This window comes from Podarcis pityusensis (assembly GCF_964106645.2).
Source record: "Podarcis pityusensis genome assembly, chromosome: 4".
Taxonomy (NCBI): Eukaryota; Metazoa; Chordata; class Lepidosauria; order Squamata; family Lacertidae; genus Podarcis; species Podarcis pityusensis.
The window spans coordinates 66,545,174-66,564,825 of NC_138027.1; the positions used below are offsets into that span (position 1 = coordinate 66,545,174).

At 41.3% G+C, this 19,652-nt stretch overlaps 1 long non-coding RNA gene across 1 annotated transcript; it reads left to right on the forward strand.

The window, feature by feature from the left end:
* Nucleotides 1–2,307: 2,307 nt before the first annotated feature.
* Nucleotides 2,308–8,276, forward strand: LOC308475014. Its single transcript, XR_013985083.1, has 3 exons — nucleotides 2,308–2,725; nucleotides 4,922–5,055; nucleotides 6,666–8,276. It is a non-coding gene; the product is annotated as an uncharacterized lncRNA (long non-coding RNA).
* Nucleotides 8,277–19,652: the final 11,376 nt, after the last annotated feature.

Here is a 19,652-nt window from a genome sequence, read left to right on the forward strand (position 1 = left end):
GAATGTAAGTCCTGCTGACTGTAAGCCCATCTAGTCCAGCATCCTTTCTCACGTTGGCCAACCAGGTGCCCATGGGAAGCCCAGAAGCAGGTCCCAAGTAGAACATTGCCATCATGGATGGTAGCCAATGAAAGCCCTATCCTCTTTTAAAGCTGTCCAAGTTGGCAGCCATCACTACATTTGGGGGGGGGGGGATTCCACCGTAAATTATTACATGTGTAACTTACCTTTTCTCATAGAAGTTCAAGGCGATGTAAACATATGCACTGTGTAATTAAGTACTTTTTTTTTTTGGTCTGTCCTGCCTTTTCTAAGTACAGTGGTACCTTGGGTTAAGAACTTAATTCGTTCCAGAGGTCCATTCTTAACCTGAAACTGTTCTTAACCTGAAGCACCACTTTAGCTAATGGGACCTCCTGCTGCACCACCGGAGCATGATTACCAAAATCCATTGAACATTTATAAACAGCTGCTGTAGGTTTAGTTTTCTGTAAGGATCCCAACTTTCTGTCCAACAGTTTAGGACAGGTTTCCTAAACCTCCGCCCTCCAGATGTTTTGAGACTACAATTCCCATCATCCCTGACCATTGGTCCTGCTAGCTAGGGATCATGGGAGTTGTAGGCCAAAAACATCTGGAGGACCGAGGTTGAGGAAGCCTGGTTTAGGAGATGCAGAAGCACTCCAAGCAGATGGGCCATAAAAAGACACCAGCAGATGTTAAGTCTATTGACCTTGTTGATGTTTAGTCGCTTTCTTGGGCTCCATGATCACTGCAGATGATGACAGCAGCCACGAAATTAAAAGACGCCTGCTTCTTGGGAGAAAAGCAATGACAAACCTAGACAGCATCTTAAAAAGCAGAGACATCACCTTGCCAACAAAAGTCCGTATAGTTAAAGCTATGGTTTTCCCAGTAGTGCTGTATGGAAGTGAGAGCTGGACCATAAAGAAGGCTGATCGCCAAAGAATTGATGCTTTTGAATTATGGTGCTGGAGGAGACTCTTGAGAGTCCCATGGACTGCAAGAAGATCAAACCTCTCCATTCTTAAGGAAATCAGCCCTGAGTGCTCACTGGAAGGACAGATCCTGAAGCTGAGACTCAAGTACTTTGGCCACCTCATGAGAAGAGAAGACTCCTTGGAAAAGACCGTGATGTTGGGAAAGATGGAGGGCACAAGGAGAAGGGGATCAAATGGTGTTTTTTAATCAGTTCCTATTTTACAGCTTAAATAATACAGCTTGATAATGTATATATCCCACATTCCCCCCATTTCTGCCACAGAAAAAGATTCTGGCCTCTAAGATGTTTAAACCTCCACTCATCCCCCACGGTCTCCAAGTTATCCTTTGGGAAGGGTTTAAAAAGCAATAAGGGTGCTCAGGTCAGGAGAGCAGAACTGTTCTCTTTCATTCTGCCCCCCTCCTTCTTTAGTCACCTTCTTCGTACCTGACTTTGACATTAGAACTGATCCTTATGGAAAGAACACCACTTGGGAGAAAAAGACTGGAGCGAGGGAGATGCCATGCAGAAGGTTCTTTTCACCTGTACATGCCTTTGCTTTTAAAATTGTGAAATAATACAGGTTATATATATGTTTTTAGAACATTAGCCACGTGTTGCCTGTTACTGCTTACGTTTGGTGTTTAAAAATGGAAGTGCACTTTTAAAAGCAAGCTGCCATGATCACTTTGGTTTGGCCTCTTGAAGGAGAGTTGAATGGACCTTACTACCTGCCTACAGCAGGAATAGGGAATCTGTCCTCCCCTCCCCCCCCACACTGTTGGACTCCAACTCCCATCAGCCCCAGCCAGCATGATCAATGGTCAGGAATGATGGGAGTTGTAGTTCAGCAACATTATTTTTGGTATAGACTTGCCTGTTACTTCTTCAGTTTTAAAAAGCTCCATATTTTTGTGTGAGAAGCTGAATGCTCTCTACCACACACACAAAATGTGTTGTCAGATTTCATGAGGAAATTTTAAGAATTATGTGGGAGGGAGAATTTTAACAGTGCAGCTTTTCTCCTATCATAAGGAGAGGCTGCACTAACCAAACTTTTCCCTTTTATGCATTTATCAGGGAGAAGTAAAGTCACAGGGATTCTCACCCAAATGAAACCTGACAAGTCCTGCAAATGACGTTCCCCCCTCTTTTAATTGACTGCATAGTCAAAGGATTATACAGTAAAAATATATCCAGAAATACACAATATAAGAAAAACTAAACACACTTGTCAGCATTTGATGTTTTACTAGAGCATTGTATTTGCTAGAAGTTTCCAAATGATGTTTACCAAAATGCAAAAGTAACTTATAGGTAAGTCCTCTTGAGTTCAATAGGTCTTAGTCCCAGGTAAGTGGGTTTAGAATTGCAACTATTTAACTATTTCATATTTCCAGTGGTGCTTACTGCAAGTAGCTATAGAAGTGCAGACTAAAGAACAATTTCAAATTTCCAGAGCACATTCAAGGTATGCAAGGCTTTATAAATGGTACCTTCATAATAACCCTTTGAAAGTAGGACATTATTATTTCCATTTTGCAGGTGGGGAACTGAAGCTGAGAGACAGTGACTTCCGCAAGGCCATCCAAGTTGAGACTGAGCAGCAATTTGAAACAGAACCTCTCTCAAGGCCAAGGCCAACTCTCAAAGCTGCCATGGCTCTCAAATTATGAGATGACGCATCCATTCTTTTCCAGTATCATTCTCAACAGACTGAAGGTAACATTCTAGAAAATGCATAAGTAATCTATATATTGAAAGAATGCTGTGTTCAAGGCAAATCTTCCCATCTTCTTTTTATACATCGTGGTCCTCAGCAGAATCTTCACTTGCACAATAATTGCAGGATAGTTCCCCCCCCCCCCAGGGCAGACTTTATTGGAAGTGTTGAGTCAGTGCTATTTCACAGGTGATCACTGGTTTACAATGTGTGTGCTCAGGAATGCACTTTCACACTGATTTCCTGTAATTTAGCATATGCTAGTACTTGCAGGTTTCCTGCTTTTCTGTCAATCTAGCTGTTCCTTTTATTTGCATTCCCAAAACCATGAGAAAGGCAGGAAGTGGTACAAGATTACCAGTCCACCACCTGCAGCTCTCTCCATTGGCACACCAGGTATTATTGCATAACTCCAAATCAGGTAGCTGCAGTTGTTTTTTCTAAATATAGTCTTCTGCAGCACATTGGTTGCAGTGCATTTTAAACAACACATGCCTTATTTTCTCCCACCCCATCCATAAACACCATCAACACCAAAGCTTAAAATAGAATACAGTGGTACCTCGGGTTACAGATGCTTCAGGTTACAGATTCCGCTAACCCAGAAGTAGTACCTCAGGTTAAGAACTTCAGGATGAGAACAGAAATCACACGGTGGTGGGGGGAGGCCCCATTAGCTAAAGTGGTACCTCAGGTTAAGAACAGTTTCAGGTTAAGAACGGACCTCCAGAATGAATTAAGTTTTTAACCCGATGTACCACTGTAATACATTTGTGACTGTGCATTTATACAAATGTGACTAATGAGGTGGCTAATCTACCTACCTACTTATCTGTAAGAAGCATTGGTGCTGGTGTTAGACCAGGGTTTGCAAGAGCATCACTTGGAACGAAATGTGGATCATGCACGCCTTGTTTGATTTCTTGGGCAGTGGAAAGGTTTGCATGATGAGCTTCATGTGTAACCCCAAGCATTTCAGGTACCTGGTTTCACATTACTTCCTCCATGGAAGGGATATGTGCCCCCTCCAGAAGAGGTTTGGAGGGTGGCAACATGAGAACGGGGCTCTTTAATGGTGGTTCCCCACTTGCAGAATGCTCTCCCCAGGGAAACTTGCCTTGCACCATCACTGCACACCTTTAGGGGCAACCGGTCTTTATTTTCCACCAGGCCTTTAGCTTTCGATTGTCTGTGGCCTCTAAGTGGGTGGGATGTTTTAATTCTGCCTTTTAAAAATACGATGGTTGTTTAGGTTTTTGCTTTCTTTTGTTTTCTGCTAGTTTTAATGTAGGTGTTTGCTTATTTATTATTCTATGTTGCCTTTGGGTTGCTTTTGCAAGAAAATCAACTAATATTTTCAAATAGATACCGGTAAATTAATAGTATTGCATGGAATCTGAATCCAGATATCAATTAGCTACAACCCCTATTGACTTGTATCACCATGACCAGCAAAATCAACTCACTCTTGGGGAAAGAGCCACTAATTATTCTTGTGTTCTTAAAATGCTGCACATAAAGACCGTATGATAATGTGATTACCATTCCAAAGGCAAACATGCTGTATAGGGGCACAATTAGTCATTGGCTCATAAAGAAAGTGGATGAGCATGTACACTGGAATTACATAGAGATTTCTGTAAAAGAAAAATAAATAGATGTGGAAATATGTTGAGCAATGGAATGCTACTAGGCTTGTTACCTTTTCCCTGTGGCCATGTTTTACTCTGTTTTGCCTAATGAGATCCTTTGCTTGTATTTCAGACCAAGCAGACCAACCTTATCCTGTTTACTGTTGAGGCAATATTCAATTCAGCATAATGATTTGAGATCTTGCGCGCGGTAACTCTGTCTGCTGGCAAGAGAAGAGCCCTCTCATGTTATGTAATTATGGCTTAGGGCTGCAGTAATGAAGAAGCTGTGCAGGCTGGAGCCTGTTTTCTGTTGTCTGGAGGCGTCGACAGCAAGCTTGTGGTTGTGGTCACATGGCGTTTCAAAGAGACTTGGCTCACCAGTCAAAACAGCAGGAAGGCTAGAGTATACCGTTCACTCCATTCCAAGTGGCTAGAACATCCTTGTTGGGCAAATACTCAGACAGGCGATATTAAGGAGGACTTACGGATTTACAGTGTGACCAAAAAGGGTATTTCCTTCTTTTTTTCTCACCCAAGTGTGTTTTTATGTCTTGTACACAGTTGCCAAATATGTGTCAAGAGAGGCCTGTGCCTGGTTTCCTGTCTTCTTCTTATGTGGCCACCATATTGGGTTTCATGGAGCACCACAGCTCTTTCCAAAGGGGAATTCTTCATGCTTAAACAAACAGTTCCTGGTAGGTAGACATCCTTTACATTTTTTGTTGGTGTGGCTATGTGTCCTATTTAAAGGAGTTCTCTTTTTGAAAGGCTATCTGGTCTAAATCCAGCTTAAAGGAAGGTTACCAGATTTTTTTCAATGAATCCAGGGACACTTCATTGAAATGAGTCTGAATGATAGGATTTCGTCAGGGGACTGATTTGTAAATCTGGGGACTGTCCCCAGGAAACGGGGACGCCTGGTAACCTTAGCTTAAAGAAGGGAAAGCAAGAGGAGCCTTGAAGTTGCCCATCAACAGTTAGCAGCCTGAGCAGGCACACTGGTCACCTGGCCACAGTCCAGCCTGGTCCATACAGGAAGTTAATATTGGCTCTGTTGCTTCCTGGAGAGGAAAAACCAAGGTGGTGGTGCTGGGGCACTCCTAGCTTGGCCTCCAGGCTGTGGAGTCCCTCAGGGTTCTGTTCTGCCCCCATGCTAGTCAACATTTACCACTGAGAAAGGTTGTTTGGAGTTTTTTGTGGTTCAATACCACCAGTATGCTAATGCAGCCCAGCCCTCTCTCTTCTTAAGAGTTTGAACTTGATATCCCGCCTTAAGGAGTCTCAAAGTGGCTAACAATCTCCTTTCCCTTCCTCCCCCACAAAAAACACTCTGTGAGGTGAGCAGGGCTGAGAGACTTCAGAGAAGTGTGACTGGCCCAAGGTCACCCAGCAGCTGCATGTGGAGGAGCGGGGAAGCGAACCTGGTTCACCAGATTACGAGTCCACCGCTCTTAACCACTATACCACGCTGGCTCTCAGCGTTAATCTCAGGGTTATAGGTTTGTTCCACCAGAGGTGAAGGCCATTTTATTTTGGCAGGCTTTTAAGAACTGACTGCTTTTAAGGAAAGGTCCCTTAATACTGTGCTATACTGTGTTTGTGTGTTTTGCCTTTCTAGCTGCGCTTTAATAGATACCCATTTGCATTGTTTTAATTCCATCATTAGCTTAATCACTTTTTAGTCATACATTTTTTTCTTTTTAGTTGTGTGTATTTTATTTGTATTGGTGAGCCAGTTCTGGGGGGGGGGGGGGGAGATGAGATATAATGAATAAATTATATCAGGCTGCACAGCTGTACTAATTTTTCAGCCTGCAATGGGCTGAAGGACTTCTTTCCACACACTGTCACCCAAATCAACCTGTCCATGCTTCCCTGTGCTCAGTGTAATGGATGCAGATAGAGATTGATATATAACTAAATTGTCTAATATGCCATTTGCAGCTCCTAGTATCCAACCCAAACATCCCAGACAGCACTTTTTTCTGGTTGGACTTTGTCTTTGAAGAAACCATGCCATGACCAGATTTTAGATCTGGTGCCTTGTGAGCTATGCTTCAGTGCTCATCCGTCTGCCTTGGCCATGGCAAAGCCAAGGAGGACTATTTATATACAAACAATAAGAAAATTCAGTTTTGTTACATTCAAGTGATATTATCTATATAACTATGCTAAACATGATGAGCTATGTTTTAGGTTTTGGCAATAAAGTGAAGTATGGTATTATAAATATACTGCCTCATCTATGTTTAAATATTAGCTACGAGAGAGAATAATTTTCATTTCCCCTCTGTTTTCACACTAGGCCTGAGGATATCTATTTCTTTCAGCAAGCTATCATCTCTCCCCACCCCCTGAAGTTATTTCCCCCCTAAGCCTGATAAACTGCCATTCTTTCACCTGTAGGCTACTTATTCCAATTACAAGACTACTGAACAAGTCAGCACCAGCCATGTCCCATCCTGTTCTGTTCAGATGAACTCAAATATTGCCTACATTGCCTGCGTCTTAAATCCCAAATGTCTCACAATGACAGTTTCCCACCAAGACTTCCTTTTAAAATTTGAGATGCCCAAAATTGTATCCTGCTGTTTCCTTGGAAACCAGCTGCTGGAAGTCAGATAAGTGGAACGAGATGCTTCCAAAGGTTTGCAACGCTGAAAAGGGAGGGACAAGATAAAGAAATAAAATTGAGGTTCTGAAAAGGAAGCCATGGCTGGCTTCTACATATGTTCGAGTCTACATTCAGTATTCACTGCAAATGGTGGCTCTTATAGAAATTTCTCAAATGTTTGAGTATGCTTTAAAAAAATTGATTTAGTCCATACATACATACATACATACATGCATGAAATGGAATCTGATGGAACACTGAAGAACAGTAAGGAAACATAGGAGAGAAGAGCTGCTTGAATAATTCATAACTCAAAGGAGCTCAGGATGGCAGTCTTAAAGCTATGGTTTTCCCAGTAGTGCTGTATGGAAGTGAGAGCTGGACCATAAAGAAGGCTGATCGCCGAATAATTGATGCTTTTGAATTATGGTGCTGGAAGAGACTCTTGAGAGTCCCATGGACTGCAAGAAGATCAAACCTCTCCATTCTTAAGGAAATCAGCCCTGAGTGCTTACTGGAAGGACAGATCCTGAAGCTGAGACTCCAATACTTTGGCCACCTCATGAGAAGAGAAGACTCCCTGGAAAAGACCCTGATGTTAGGAAAGATGGAGGGCACAAGGAGAAGGTGACGACAGAGGACGAGATGGTTGGACAGTGTTCTCGAAGCTACCAGCATGAGTTTGACCAAACTGCGGGAGGCAGTGGAAGACAGAAGTGCCTGGCGTGCTCTAGTCCATGGGGTCACGAAGAGGCAGACATGACTAAACGACTAAACAACAACAACCCTGCCCTATTTTATTCTCATAAGGCTCAGTGGGGATTTGAGTCTAGGCCCCCACACTCAGTGGACAACCCTCTAATCATTACATCACACTGGCTACAGGTGCATGCAATGAGAAATGCAATGGTGTTTTGTAAAGTAGCAACAAATGGCTACCCGTATGTGCTTTTTCTTACCATGAATGTGGGATTGTGGTGGGGATACAGATGACATGTGAAGAGAACATGCCTAGTGCAGGACTCTGTCCTCCTGGCTTTGAGGTGCTTTGGAGAATCAGACAGAGGAAAGGGGAATAAATGGAAGGGAGGGCATATGACTGGTGGGACATGGAGAGACCTTTTGCTACTGCTTATATTATACGGACTGCAATAGTTCTTCCAGCTGCATTTCACTCTAATGCACACAACTTTTCACCTTCATATAAATATAAACAGTAGCCGTTTATTAATACAGGATTAATGCTGTTCAGCATGTTTTCTTTATTCGTGATTGAACATCTACAGGTGATTTTTGAATGATTGCCAGAACAGCAGCTTATGCAGCACAGTTCAGGAATTGTTGAGAATAAAAAATTTTTAAAAAAGATTTTAATGGCATCGCACCAGTGTTTATATTTCAGGCTGACACATGCAATATGCTCTCCTTCAGCACATGCAAGTTTAGTGCTAGCTAAAATTGTTTCCTTGTTATAGCAAGCTAACCATTTTAAGATCCCCTACACTGTTGCCACATTTTTTCCTGCAGAAATTGCCAGCTTTAAAGCTGACCCAAATGAAGGCAAAAAAATGAAGTGGTAGATAGATTAACACTTCAGACTGAAGCTGGTAGATTATTATTTTTTAAATACCTGCCAGTAGAAAACTGGCATAGCAAAGAGCAAATTGACTTAGAACCCCTTTATAGGGTTACTGTTGTTTTTAATTAACAGGTAGGATATCTTTGTTTTCCACATGGGGGGCATTCAAAAATGGTATCCTTCACCTGAAGTGGTACATATTCAGAGGAAACGGAAACTGATGTGACATTGAACAACGGGGTGCATTATCAACTGGAAATTAAAATAAGGCTGCAATCCTACGTATGCTTGCTGGAAAGTTAACTCCATCAAATCAAAAGGACTTTACTTCAGAGAAAACAGCCTAAGGATGAAGCATTGATGTGAAATATACTTTTACTTTTATTTCTATTTCAGGAATTTAACATGGGGCAAAGCTTCCCACCACCAAAACACACCAAAACCCTCAAAAAATGAGCCTCTTCTGCTGTGTCTGTGACCCTCCATTTATTTGCAGGGACATATGTTCCCTTGGAGAAAATGTTAGACAGTCTGATCATGGAAATTGCTGCTGGTGGGAAAGATGTAGCTGTATCCACAGACGGTCCATTCACAGGTTTGGTTCTCCATATGGAGTGCATGGAATTTCAAGGATACGGTGGTACCTTGGTTTAAGAACACCTTAGTTTATGAACAACTTGGATTAAGAACGCTGCAAACCTGGAAGTAGGTGTTTTGGTTTGTGAACTTTGCCTTGGAAGCAGAACATGTTCCACTTCCTGTTGAGTGTGTTCCATTTGTAAATTGAGTCCCCAGCTGCTATGGGAAAGCATGCCTTGGTTTAAGAATGTTTTGATTTAAGAACGGACTTAAGGAACAGATGAAGTTCATAAACCAAGGTACTACTGTACATAGGAGCCATCCCTAAATTTTTAATATAAATTACATTCAAAATAGTAAACTTTTAAAAGTTCATTACAGTCTATATTTTAAAAATGCAAATATCAACAAGAGTTCCTTTTTCTAGACAGATTAGCAGTGGGGAAGTGGGGGGGGGAGAGCATGCAACATGGTCAAATTGTCCTGTTTCTATTCTGTATGATAGCACAGTATAGTTATCAAAATTGAGATTTTCTATATGTGTCACTAGTAAGTATTTCAGTATGCAGATAAGTTGGGACTAGTGAGTCATGATCAGTATATTTCTTTATAGCGGTCCCTCATTCTCCCAAATGCCTGAGTGTCTCTAATTTCCTTTAAGTAATTTATATTTGTCAAAACATAAGTTTTTATATTAATTTTCCAATTTTACAGGTAGCATAGCAAAATTGAAAATAAATTTCGTTTTGAGTGGTAAATATACTAAAAGCTGCAAGAGCAATATGGAATACATTAAAGCTTTAAGTAAAAACAGGAGAGAACTTGACATTGTGCACTTAGCAAGTCTGCCTGTAATTAAACATATTCAGTAGCCTGAATATTTTATGGTTAATATTTGCCTAGATTCATTGGTAGTAATAGTGAAATGTTATGGACTATTAGCCACTTAAAATTTTATGCCTTTCCTGTTCATGAAAGCACTTCCCAGTAGGAACAAGCATGAAAACCACGCATAGAAAGCCATATGAATGTATACATATTATGCTACAAGTCCATGGACAGACACTTAAATGAACGTAGAGCTTAGTGAATATTACAGGACTCACTTTTTGAATAACTGGACACCCTCAACACTTGTATGAATAATTGCAGTTAAATGGGAACAGATACAGCACACTGTGGACAGGAATCTTTGAAAAGGCCCTTTGAATTCTATATTTTCAGTTCTGAAAATTGAAAATTGACTCTGAAACCATTAGGTTTAGATACAATTTAGCCTTATCTCACCATAGCATAGTCCTCTGAAGCCTAATGGAAGAGACAAATTCTGAGAGGAATTAACAGCCTGCAAAAACCATCTAGCAAAAGCTGCTCCACTATCTGGGATGCTTTACGATACACTTTAGATCAGCTTCTCAGCATTATATAGTTCTACTAGTATAAACCTAGAATAATTCCACACATTTAAACAGATTTGCAGCCTGATCTTATGAGCTGCTACACCAGCCAATAATGCCCGATTCGTACAACACCCTAATTCCTACAGAAGGTGGAACAGCAAACATGGGATTCCCAACCTGATAGGAAACAGAGATGGGTGGTTGACATGAATTCAAGTCAGAGTACAACATAAGAAATAAAAGAAGCAAAAAAATACAATTTTAAAAACCACAAAAGAATGTTTAATGCCGACATGCTATGGACCACCTGATTAAGGTTGCAGAACCACAGTTTGGGAACGCCTGCCCTAAGCCATCTAGGGATGGTGGCCATCACTATTACCTTGTAGTAGAGAATCCCATCATTTAACTATGAACTGCATGAAGAAGTTCCTCCTTTTGTCAGCCCAGAATTTCCCTCTGTTCAGCTTCACTAGATGAACCCAGGTTCTCACAGTATGAGAGAGGATGAAAAACCATCTCCTTACCCTCTTATGTGCATACCATGTGAATCTGGTTACCAAAACACTTGATGTTTGTTTGTTTGTTGAAAAAAATTCAGCCTAGCTAATAAGTGTGTAAAGGTAAAGGTAAAGGGACCCCTGACCATTACGTCCAGTCGTGGCTGACTCTGGGGTTGCGGCGCTCATCTCACTTTATTGGCCGAGGGAGCTGGCATACCGCTACCGGGTCATGTGGCCAGCATGACTAAGCCGCTTCTGGCGAACCAGAGCAGTGCACAGAAACACCATTTACCTTCCCACCACAGCGGTACCTATTTATCTACTTGCACTTTGACGTGCTTTCGAATTGCTAGGTTGGCAGGAACAGGGACCGAGCAACGGGAGCTCACCCCGTTGTGGGGATTTGAACCGCCGACCTTCTCATCAGGAAGTCCTAGGCTCTGTGGTTTAACCCTCAGCGCCACCCGCGTCCCTATAATAAGTGTGTGATATGGCACATATATAGCACTCAAATCCTGGAGATTATAAATAACAACATTAAAACAAACTGCATTGTCATTCCACACCCCATTCAAAAGCCACAAGTAAAGCACACCAAAACTTAATTTATACAGCTTGGGTCACATGCAAGGTTTTTGGGGTGAGATGAAATCATCTGCTACATGGCTATTGCTACTGAAACCACTTATCTTTAATATCTTACATTGCATAATTAATATATTTTGAAGATGGCAAGGTTAACTCGGTTAACTCTCCGGAGAGAGGGCTATTATGGCGTAACAGCCTCTAATTTTTCTTTAACAAAGTGTTCAACCTTCTCTCATAGCACAGAAAATAAATTTCATAAAGGTGGGTGCCAATACATTAAGGAGCAATTAGGATCATTTATGAAAGCTGCCAAAGACTGCAGGCCGAGTCAAAGAAAGAAGTCTTCGTGCTGCTAATGCTTGCTCTTTGTAAAAACAGCAAGATGGAAACAGGAGGGCAGGTATAAAAGTCAAAGGAAGTCCAGGTGCACCTGCAGATGTTTCCAGCCATAGATTAAACATTCCCTTGAACAAATAACAAAAAACAACAACAACTGTATGGTACAGTTCACACATATTTTACAAACAGGAGGGAATAAGTCAGGAAAATGGCGATGCAAGAAAATATATGCATGGATAAAGATACAGAGGAGAGGGTGTGAGAGAGAAAAGAGACAGTGCTTTTGGTTTCTGCTTCTCCACCTTAGAGCAGATTTATGCCACAAGGTGCCATAGGAAGGCACTGGACATAGTAAAAGATCCATCGCATCCTGGTCACTGTCTCTTCGAGCTCTTGCCGTCGGGACGGAGATACAGGACGATGAAGACAAGAACGAGCCGTCTTAAGAACAGCTTCTTCTCCAGAGCGATCTCGGCCCTGAATGGGAAGCCCGGACTTTGAAAGTCATCTAATCTCCCTTGCTGTGTTATACTGTATTGATTAATTAGTGTTTTTATGGAGCAGTCAAGTAATTTCGTTGTCCCCGAAGGGGGCAATGACAAGATATTATTATTATTATTATTATTATTATTATTATTATTATTAAAATGGCTGAAGACAGGTTTGGAGTTCTGTGTGTGACCGTTGACATGAGAGCTGTCAGAAGCAAGGCAAGTAGGGAAGGGGAAGGAAACAGATGGATGACCTAGTTCCTCAAACATGGACCAGACAACTGCAAAGAGAAAAAGTTGAACTCTCAACCTGAATCCCACAAACAGGACTTTTGGAACTAAAAACAACCCTGGCAGGACCCCTCACCAAATTACGCCCTGGTAGGACTCTTCACCCCCTTCAAGAAGCAAAGAACCATATCAGCATGGAAAAGAGAGTGATCAAGATGTAGCTAGAACTGGAGGGCAGAGGTCATCAGGCTTCAGAAACAGATTCCAGATACTCCGGAGAAGATTTGGAGATGCAATAGGGAGAGAAGACAGAGAAGTCTCATCATATTTGCTTGCTGAGCATTATATATTATCACATTAGACTAATATTCTCAAAAGTGATTGAGGTTCCCATTCCAAATTTAAGGTTGTGCACAGTGTGTATACTCAAAAAATAAATATCCCTATCCTCAGGAACATTACCGTATATTACATGACGTACTTCAACAGTCAGGTATATAAAATGAACTATTAATGCTCATCATGATACAACGATTAATCTGTGAAACCCCCAGGAGGTGTTACATAATCTGTCCAAGATCAGTATCTGGCAACCTACAAATAAATACCAAAAAATTAAATAAGCACTCCAATATCTTGATAAATAGATTCAGCAATCTGATGCTTGCCTGATATAAACTGCTGTTGCTTTTCATACCCCAGTCAGATCTGGAGGACAACATTTATATTCATTTAAGAGAGACTAGAAAATCTAGTTAAACTGATACAGGAGTAAAAGACATGGAGACTCTGCTCAGCACATCTCTCAGCACATCAGATCTGCCCCCTCTTTCAGCAAAAGGCATCCATCTACACTGAAGAATTGCTTTTAAAACTGTTTGCTTTCAGCAATGACTCCACAATAACCCCTGTGTGATGCGGAAGGTTCTGGGGAATATTTCTGGGTTATAAAATCAGTTCAGATAGGAGGGGCTGGTTAGGCTACATTGCACCAAATGCAGTCATGTTGTTGCTGTTTAGTCGTTTAGTCGTGTCCAACTCTTCATGACCCCATGGACCAAAGCACGCCAGGCACTTCTGTCTTCCACTGCCTCCTGCAGTTTGGTCAAACTCATGCTGGTAGCTTCGAGAACACTATCCAACCATCTTGTCCTCTGTCGTCCCCTTCTCCTTGTGCCCTCCATCTTTCCCAACATCAGGGTCTTTTCCAGGGAGTCTTCTCTTCTCATGAGGTGGCCAAAGTATTGGAGTCTCAGCTTCAGGATCTGTCCTTCCAGTGAGCACTCAGGGCTGATTTCCTTAAGAATGGAGAGGTTTGATCTTCTTGCAGTCCATGGGACTCTCAAGAGTCTCCTCCAACACCATAAATCAAAAGCATCAATTCTTCAGCAATCAGCCTTCTTTATGGTCCAGCTTTCACTTCCATACATCACTACTGGGAAAACCATAGCTTTTACTATACGGACCTTTGTTGGCAAGGTGATGTCTCTACCTTTTAAGATGCTGTCTAGTTTGTCAATGCAGTCATACTGCTATGCATTTCAGGAAAATACTTTGATGAACCCTAGATGGGTCGCCAAAGGAATCCCACATTTCCTCAGAACACAGTTTGGACACCACTTTTGTGCCATCACAGCAGAAAGCACAGTCTACCAGAGTTTTGAAGTTGCTTCTCTACTTGGAAATGGAACATGGATAGATAGATCTCTGCTTTTCTACCAAGGCAGCTAATATAGGATACAAACACAAGTTATTCATTTTTGAAATCACCAAGAAGAACAAGCTAAAAATATTGCCATTGCTGCCCTGCTGAGGAGAGGGGAATTAAGATATTTTTAAATTGTTGCTTTCATAAACAGGAATGGTAGGAGAGCTGCGGACCCTTTATCAACACAAAATTAGATGCATAGGACACTATCCAACCAAATTAAGCACTGAAGTACCACTGTTTTTAATGGGCACACCCTTAATTCTGTTGCACTGAAATCAATTTGGTTTATAAGCGTTTACTTTTAGCTAGATTGTGTCCACAGTCATACAATAAAGGTCTATAATTTGGGTGGTGCAGTTTCATTATTTTGCACACAAACACGTCAGCTGTGGGACTTGCCACCGAGCCGCGTTCTCAAGAGAAACCTAAAAGACCCCTGCCACTTACATAGAAGGCCTCTTCTTTATAAGGTCAAGCAAAAGATGGGTTTGGGATTGCAGTGCTTTTGGTTGCTTGCCAAAGTGAAATTTAAACTTAGATAGCAATAAAGGAGCTTTATTTTAAATCCAGCTAATCCTGAAATGGTGATTGGTACATGACACAGAAGTAAGCTGCATAAGCTTAAGAGTTTGACCAGAAAGAATGTATAGCTATTGTTCATATTAGGGGTCATAAGAGAACTACTTTCTCATTGCCAGTCCTTGAAAGCGACTTTCTCCCAGAGTAATGGAAAGATATGAATAAATTCCAAGGCATAGTATGTATTTTATGAAATGGCGGTATAAAAATATTTTTATAGATAAGTAAAAAGTATTTGATTCTTTCTACTTTTGCTGCAACATGAACCTGTAGACTTTTCAACACCTGGGAGAGGAGGATGGATGCAACACAGCATCAAGAACGGACCAAAAAAAATTGAGACTTCTGCTCAACATGGAGCACTTTGAGTAGTGTTTCTATATCTATATGTAATGTTTCTGAAGAATGAACATTAAGGTTGGTTCAGAATTGATGTTTTGGGTGTACTGGACCCCACAGTGTCTTTATGAGATGGAGTTGGCTAGTTGTGATGTAATGCTTGTGATTTACTGCTGACAAGGCCTCTTGGAGGCATATAATGGGCCCGTGTTCTGTAGTGTCTTCCTTTTATTCAGAAAATGTTGTTCATGTTAAGTTTGTTTTGGAAAATCCTTCCGATGTTCACACACTTTTAAATTATATTCCTGCGATGCTATTCAATGGACGGCAAAAGTGGATCCTGCAAGTCCTTGTGGCTGCAGCGAGACTTAAGATCTTGATGCACTTTCTATATTTGAACATGTAATTTATCATTGTCAATCTCATTTGGCTTTCTATTTGGACACAGGGACTGCTTGTACTAATAATGCACATAGGTTTAAATTAAGACAGATGGGTTATTATTGTTTATGTGAGCTGACATTTCTTTTTTCTATCTGTTATAGTTGCAATAAAAACAATTCTTTTTATGTTTTTTTAAATAAAATAGTAGCATGAGATGACGAAGCCATCTGCTTGTTTTCGTTTCGATTCAGGGCTCTGGTGTTTTGATTGCATTAAGTTGTGTGTGTTTTGGGTTCGTTTAACTTCTTTATAAGCTGTTCTGGAAGTTTTATTTATTTATTTAGAAGGCAATCCTAAATTCCCTGGAAAGGTGACAGAGATTGTAGGATGTTATGGAGCTCTCTTTTTCTTTGTGGATAGAGAAAGAAGCCCAAAGTCTCCTGTTGCAGAAGTGAAAAGGTCTGCCATCATTCCTCCTCTGCCACTGTTGCCCTGTTGGTGGTAGGGACTGGAAAGGGGAATGTCCGGGTCAGATCAGTCTTTAGCTGGCAGAGTTACTAAAATCCCAACCCTTCCAGTCAATGGGATGAAAATTAGGAAACAACTGTATTTGGCAGGGAGAGGAGGAACAACCTGTTCCCTCCCCAGTTGGCAGAAGCTAGCAGACCTCAGGAACTGGTGGTTTTCCATCAAGAACACAACCACCCTGATATCCATAGGATCTTGCCTGACCAAAACAAGAAATGTAATTTACACAGAGATTCAAATACTCTACAAATTTGAGGAGTTATGGTTCATAAGTGTAATAAAACAGTACCAGACTTAAGAAAAATTGTCCACCAATATATTCCTTTGGGTAAGCATAGTGCAATATCCCATCATTTGTGATACGAAAGGTCTACCATGAATGGGCTTGAGAACTTCCATGCCTTTGGCACAAGCATATAGGTGACTCAGGGTGTGTCCACACTAAGGCATTAATGCAAATGTGGGTCAATTTTTCCATGTGCAAATCTGTGCACCTTTTCCCACACATGAATGCTTTCAGTTTTATGTCTCAAAATCCACCTCATTTTCCCCCGTCCTCATTAGTAGGTGGGGTTTGACAGGATGAATTCCTGCTGTGTGTTGTCCCCTCCCCTAAATTGTTACTTGCCCACCCACCATAAGTCCAAGAAACCCAAGGTTCCTTTTGGGCATGCAGGCTAGTATTTGTTTACCCGCTTGTACCTTTTAATTTTCATTTAAAGAAAAAAATAAACACAAGTTTTCTTATATAGCAGATAGCCACAAAAGCGCAGTCAACAAGCAATTCTTCAAAGTGTTCATCTCTGCCAAGTGATGAAATTTCAGATCCCTTATAGGACTGCATGCAAGTATTTGTTTACCTGTATATGCGCTGCTTAATTTTTGGAAATACAAGTTTTCCGATAAACCAGATTTGCACATAAGTGCACTAAAAAAGAAGAAGGGTGCGTTACTCCAAATAGAGGACAGATTTGGAATCACTCAGTTGTTCCAACAAGGTTCAGACCTACACTACAAACCTAACCATTCTTGAAAGTAATATTCAGCATGCCACAAGCAATGTGGGCACATGTTAAAAATGTATCTTATGAAATAGTCCTTACTCCAAGACCACCCAGTGAGTGGCGGGTGGTGGGATTTAAACCCCAGACTCTAAGTTCCAATACAATATTTTATCCACTGAACCTCATTGGGTGTTTTACTTGCAACTGAGGTGGTCAGTACCCAGGATGCATTTTTCCTTTCCACACAACTGTGTGTGGATTATGGGTATCTTGGACTTCTTATCACCTAATGTCCTGATTTTACTGGGCTTGCACTTCTGAGAGTTACTATAAAACCTATTATTTATGTCAGACCCCAATGATCTCTAAATGTTTTTAAGGATAAGGTTTCCAAAGAGTTCTCTCTTCATTGTGGTTTATAGCACAGCTGTTTTTAATTTAACTGGGGTTGGTGTGTGTGTGTGTGTGTGTGTGTGCGCACACAATTCCATTTGGAATCAGCACTTCATAATAAATAAGGAAGCGTTAGATCAAATGAACAGTATCTCCTGCGTATAATTCTAATTTTATTCTTTAGCAACAAAAAACCGTAGGAGAAAGGGGGTTCTATGTTTTGATGAAGCCAAAGGCGGCCAACACAGGACTGGCTTGCAAAGGTATATAATATGTCCCTTTCATGTATTTTCAGCCTCCCCAGCCCTTTTATTTAATATAAATGAGATAACATAACTTTCTTACATATACAAAAACAAAAGCAAGCACTCTGAAAATTCATATGTCATTTAAAAAACATAAAAAGTAAGGCTCTCCTGTTTTTGTTTATGGGAGATATAAGACAACAAATACTCAGTATTCCATCTAGTTGCATAGTAAAAAAGGAAGCCCTGCCTACACTTTCCAGTGTTCCAGCCAGTAAGTGTAAAGGTTTTGGAATGAAGGACATGTGACATTTCTGTTTTTCAGCTGTTTGATATAACCCCTGGAGGCACACTCCATTGTCTCTTGAGGCAGATGGATGTCAACAAGAAATTGCTTTATTTTATTAGGGTGTTTAACAATTGGTGTTCAATACCTGTTACGTTTGCTTCAGGTTGAACATTTTCAGGTTGCGTCCCGTGGCAACCCAGAAGTACCAGAAAGGATTACTTCCGGGTTTCTCCGCTCTTCGCCACTTGCGCAGACGTGCAAAATGACATCACGCGCATGTGCAGAAGTGGCGAATCGTGACCCACGCACACACAGATGCGGGTTGCATTCTGTTCATGTTGCAAATGGGCCTCCAGAACAGATCCCGTTCACAACCAGAGGTACCACTGTACTGATTTTATTTCATCATTTTCAAGAGTTTGAAAGCCTTTGGGAAAGTGGCAGAAGGGCTCTTGGACCCCCCATCGGAGCATCAGGACTCTCTCCCTAAGCTGGACAGAAGCTTCCTGGGCTTTGGAAAGGAGGCACCAGGCTTTAATTCTCTAATTTACCGGGAACATTTAGGTGACTAGCCTAGTTCCCCTAGTCCACTGACCACACACCACTGCTTATTTTTGCTTATTGTTTTGCTGGTTGTTCAAAAGTGAGACAGAGGTTGTAGCTTTCTTTCCTTTGTGCAAAATGGAGGGATGTACAACATCAAGGAAAACACTAACTTGCCATGGCCAAACTACAAATGAACTACTACTTTTTAGTTGGAGTCCATCACTCTTTTGGGGCTCTTTTGAAAAGCAGGCACCACCAGATTAGTTTGGAAAAGGGTGGGTTCTTTTCGGCTGGCAGGCATATTTTCTATTTATTAGCTATACAGAAGCTTTTAGCGACAAGATGCATGACTGTTCTGCAAGAGCAAGCCACAAAGATACCATTTTGCTCATTAGAAAGGAAGTATTTAGGTATAAGCTTCAGATGTGGGGGCAGTGGGGGATAAAGTCCCTCCTCTAGTGCTGTAAGGGTACTATTACCCCAAATGAAAACTAAGCAATTGTAAAAGGATTGGGAAGCAATTAAGTATAGTGGATATTGCAATTTTCCTGTCTCAGAAAAGGCCCAGCTGGGAGGCAATAAATCTGGTTTCAAATGAAATGCACAAACCGCTCATTCTGGAGAAATCGTGGAGTAGTCCCAAGACTTCAAAGGGATTTTTCATGAGGCTACTTACAAGTAAGCGCTTCATAGATTACAGACTCTGTCTGGAATTGGATTTTAAACAAGAGCCAGTTCTCATGACCCTTCTTTGCATATTGAGATGTGGGTTGAATCCAGGCCAGCTGAAATTCACAAGATCAAACTGGAGTTGGCCGTGCTCATCGTAAAATGAGTAGGAGACTCTTCCAACAGAAGGGCAGCTTGCAACTTCATTCACATTTGCTATGCTAGCATGACACACCCACCCACTATGGCCCAGTGCTTGCCAAGCTTTAGGGCTTCCCACA